This window comes from Leucoraja erinacea, chromosome 6 (assembly GCF_028641065.1).
Source record: "Leucoraja erinacea ecotype New England chromosome 6, Leri_hhj_1, whole genome shotgun sequence".
Taxonomy (NCBI): Eukaryota; Metazoa; Chordata; class Chondrichthyes; order Rajiformes; family Rajidae; genus Leucoraja; species Leucoraja erinaceus.
This window is the reverse complement of record NC_073382.1, coordinates 30306369-30311396: the sequence shown is the minus strand read 5'-3', so window position 1 is coordinate 30311396 and position 5028 is coordinate 30306369. Positions and strand designations below refer to the sequence as shown.

General features: G+C 38.8%; 1 pseudogene; it reads left to right on the top strand.

The window, feature by feature from the left end:
- Positions 1–2378: 2378 nt before the first annotated feature.
- Positions 2379–4033, top strand: LOC129698411 (uncharacterized; annotated as a pseudogene).
- The last annotated feature ends 995 nt before the right edge of the window (positions 4034–5028 follow it).

Sequence of the window (5028 nt, the reverse complement as noted above, 5' to 3'; positions counted from 1 at the left end):
ACAAGATTAATTCCTGGGATGGCGTGACTGTCACATATGCTGAGAGAATGGAGCAGCTGGGCTTGTACTCTCTGGTGTTTAGAAAAATAGGAGGGGATCTCATTGAAACATATAAGATTGCTAAGGGTTTGTACATGCTAGAGGCAAGAAGCATGTTCCCAATGTTGGGGGTGTCCAGAACCAGGGGCCACAGTTTAAGAATAAGGAGTAAGCCATTTAAAACAGAGACGAGGAAACACTTTTTCTCACAGAGAGTGGTGAGTCCGTGGAATTCTCTGCCTCAGATGGTGGAGGCAGTTTCTCTGGAGAGAGCTAGATATGGGTCTTAAAAATAGTTGAGCCAGGGGATATGGGGAGACGGCAGGAACGGGGTAATGATGAGGGATGATCAGCCATGATCACATTGAATGGCGGTGCTGGCTCGAAGGGCCAAATAGCATATCCCTGCACCTATTGTCAATTGTCTATTGTCTATTTTATACAAAGGTAAAAACATTATTCAGAAAATATTATCACAGCTCTTCTCTCTCATTAAAGTGAATGAAACAGAAATATCCCCATCTGATTAATGTACCAAGCGATGCTTGAATACCAGAAGACAGAGATAAGAGGAACATATATCAGGCTTGCTTCCCATATGTGTTATGGATCCCATATACGTCTCCTGGCACCTTGGTGAAATTTGGTGTTATTAAAAATGGTGCATCTTATATTTTTCCTATTATCAAAGGATTTCCAGGTTGCTTCTCATCAAACCATTGAGTCTTGTAGTTTCCTCCAAATTCACCTAGAAATCTGCCTTTCCTCAGCTTTCAGAGTGTTGTGTATTATTTCATTTGCCATCCTCCTGGCATCTTTTGTTGCTTTTGCAACTTCATTGTGGGTAAATCTCTGGTCTAGGTTTAGGAGGGGCTAAAATTTCCCACACAATAAAGTGAAGATATGTTCATTAATTGAGTTAAAAAAAACACATTTTGGGTCCCATGATGCCAATCAGTTTCACATTACATAATTATGTTTGGGATTAATGATTTTCACAAGATCATGAAGATAAGGCCGTTCTTTAGAATCTGCATTGTGACAATGGATAGTGCATATCTCTATTTGGCTTCTGATTTTGTGATAGAGCTGTTAAACATGTTTATTATAGCAGGTTTACATGAATTTAATTGAAAGGAAATTAAATCCACATTTTTATTAAGAATTGACAGTCTGATCATAAAACAGATACTACTGCATATAATGTATTAATGATGTAACGACGGATAATTGCATTACGGGGCTGTCCCACTGCGGCAACCTAATTGGGAAGTTCAAAAGAGTTTGCCCTCGACTCACACTCGCAGCATGGTTGACATGAAGTCCTAGGAGGTCTTTGTAACTCTCCTTCATGCTCGAGAGTTGTCCCCGCGTACTCGAGGCCTCAGCTAGGTTGCGGTGTATTTTTCAACATGCTGAAAAATGCCAGCGAATAAAAAAAAGTCGCCATGGAAAAAATATTTTTTTTTTACTTGTAAATTTAGTCGAAGTAGGTTGTAGTAGGTCGGCATATTATTCGTAGGTAATCGAGGGTAATCGAAGGTAGTCAAAGATAATCGAAGGTAGTCAAAGGTAGTCGTAGATAGTCTTCGAAATAGACGAAGGGACGTTGAAGGAGATCGAAGGAGGTCATCTTTACTCTCCACAGTACGGTGTCCAATTTTCGTCAAGCTAGTCAAAGCTAGTCGAAGCTAGTCTTCAACATAGTCGAAGGAGGTCGAAGGAGGTCTTCTACATAGTCGAAGGAGGTCTTCAACATAACACTTTTTCATCCTCTCCTAATCTCTTCTAAACGCGCCAATTAGGTCGCCGCAGTGGGACAGCCCCTTTAGCAAACTGCAGTGTTTACAGATGAGACCATGCCTGTTTGTTATCAAAATATACCCAGACATGAGGACTTGAGACAATGGCCTTATTTGAAGGATGCTAAAATATCTGAAATAAATTCTGGTATTGACCTAATTATCGGAACAAATGCTTTGAAGGCATTGGAACCTATATAGATTGTGAGGAGCCAAGGTGATGGACGTTTTGCTGTGAAAACCCTTCTAGGATGGGTTATCTATGGCTCCTTGAGAAGGAACAACGGAAGCGTGAACCAGAAGAACTACCCTGCTGCTGCAGTTAATTAAATATCTACTAGTAAATTAGAAAAGTTATTGATCAAGCAAAACCATCATGACTTCAATGAAAGTACCAGTAAGGAATCAGAAGAAATGTCCAGGGAAGAATTAATGTTCTTGGATATTATGAACTACTCAGTAAAGATAATAGATGGACACTATTGTCTGGACTTACCTTTCAAACAAGAAAGTGTTAGTCTGCCGAATAATCGTCGTATGGCAGAGCAATGCACCCAGAATCTGAAACTCAAATTTTGTAAGAATACAAAATTTCATGAGGAATATACATCTTTCCTAAACTATATGATTGACAATGATTATGCCGAAATGGTACCAACAATCCAACTGATTCAAAGTAATGGAGAGCTTTGGTACATTCCACAGCATGGGATGTATCACTTGAAGAAAAGGACCGTGAGGGTTCCCTTTCCCATCAGAACTGCCCCCTCCATCGACTCTTTTAAGTCAAGACTAAAGACTTATCTATACTTCCAAGCCTTTCCTGACATCCTCTGAGTGAGGGCTACATGTATATATGTATGTAGTTTGTTTTCTTGTGCTATTCTTATAACAAATGTAAAGCACTTTGATCAACGAGAGTTGTTTTTTAAATGTGCTATATAAATAAATGTGACTTGACTTGACTTGAGGATGTTCTTTCACTGTGCTGCATTGTTCAAAGGCACATCACTTAACTGTCAACTACTACAAGGTCCAGCCCTTATCAACTCACTCATTGGAGTTTTCATTTAATTCAGACAAGAACCAATTGCTTTGATGGCTGATATTAAAGCGATGTTTCATCGTCAAAGTAATAGAAAAACACATTGACTACTTGCGAATCTCATGGTGGCCTGAAGGGGATGCACAACAAGATCTTGTTAAATACCAGATGAAGGTATCTCTTTGGAGCAGTGTCATCACCAAGTTATGCAAACTTTGCATTAAAGAAGACCGCAGAGAACAATAAAGTTCACTTTCCAGAAGAAGTGATAACCACTGTGAAGAATCATTTCTATGTGGATGATTGCTTAAAATCCATGTCTACTGAGCAGGAAGCAATTCAAATGGTAAAACATCTGATTCCCTCTGCAATAAGGGAAGATTCACGCTTTCCAAGTGGATCAGCAACAGTCGTGATGTATTGGAAAGCATTCCACCAGATGATAGAGCCAAAGAGACAAGGGAGTTGGATTTGGACATAGACATTTTGCCAATGGAAAGAGCATTGGGACTGCACTGGTGCATTGAAACAAGTTCAGAATTTAGATTCAAGAGCGACCGTGTACTAGAAGGGTTATCCTATCTATGATTGGTTCCGTTTACCACCTTTTGGGATTTCTTGCACCATTTACAATGCCAGCCAAGTTGATTTTGCAGGATCTTTGTAAGGAAAAACTTGGATGGGATGAGAGTGTAACACAAACTTGATATGGTTAGCATATCTCAACAAGATCTCAGAATTCAAAGTGAACCATTGCATGAAGCCTACAAGCTTTAGTAAGATCAGAGGTCCACAGCTGCATCATTTCTCAGATGCTAGTGAAAGTGGCTATGGTACTGTTTTATATTTAAGCCTGGAAAATGATAAACAAGTACATGTTCCATTCTTAATGGGAAAGGCCAGAGTGGCACCATTGAAACAAATGACAATTCCCAGAATGGAACTTACTGCCGCAGTCTTAGCTGTTAAAGTGCCATATTGTTGCAAAAAGACCTATAGCTTCAACTGAAAACGTTTTTCGACGTTTGCAGCAAACAGAGTCTCTTTTGTATTGGGAGCTACTAATGTTTCGCAATGGAAATATGTTAAAACAAAATAAAATCATGCGGATTAAGCTTCCAGAGGACTAAATCAGCCCGCTTCTTAAGCAATACGAGATGGATCAATGAACCAGAGTTCCTCTGTAAGCCAGACAGAGAATGGCCAAAACTTGAGCAGGGATTTGAAATCTGCTAATGATCCAGAAATTAAACAAAACCTAACAGTGAACGTTATTGCAAAAAATTATATTATTCTCTCGATCGGGCATGGAGGAAGAAGTTTCATGCTGTCAAAACTTTGTACTTTTGTGTTTTGGACTATATACTGAGTAGCATGCCTGATGTTAAGGGTTTGGTGCGTACGGTACGACTTCAAACTAAGATACAATGTTGTAATAAGACCAATAACCAAGTTTTGCTTGCTTCTAGAAGGCGACGGCGAAGATGGAAGAATCACTGAAGAAGTCTGAATGCAGATATATAATGCATGCTATTTTTTTGTTTTTGATATATGTTAAGCTTTTGTAGCTACCTTTTTGATGTCTATTAGTAATTGCCTCGGTATATACTCAGAACAATTAGGGGCCAGTATTTAGTAGCCATTTAGCTTAACTCTGTATGTTATAATTATAACCAGTGCCCTTTAAATTTTATCTGCCTGTAATTATGTGAGTGAGATTTATTGGAGGCATGTTTGTGGCTGGGATTTTTCACGCAGATGCGGAAGTTAGTTTTAGTTTACTTATGCACAGCTTTTGACCACACCAGAGTTCTACCATGCACGAGTTTTACTACGAGTAAGATTAAAATGTACTTAAACTAGAAGAGGTTTGGATGAATATCTCACTGTTTTTACTATGACAATAAATAAACTTTTAATGAAGAGACTGTGTTTTAAAGATTTATCTTTCAACGGCATTGAATGTCTAGTGGAGAGCTCACATGCATAACAAGCCTATCTCCTTAGCCATTGTCTTCAATCTTAGTGGCTAGATAAAAAATTCATTGAACGATATAATAATCTGCCACTACAAAGATTAAGTTGATTGCATGCTTGCTTATGAGTCAGAGGATTGTAAACTCAAAAGGCAGATAAACAGCA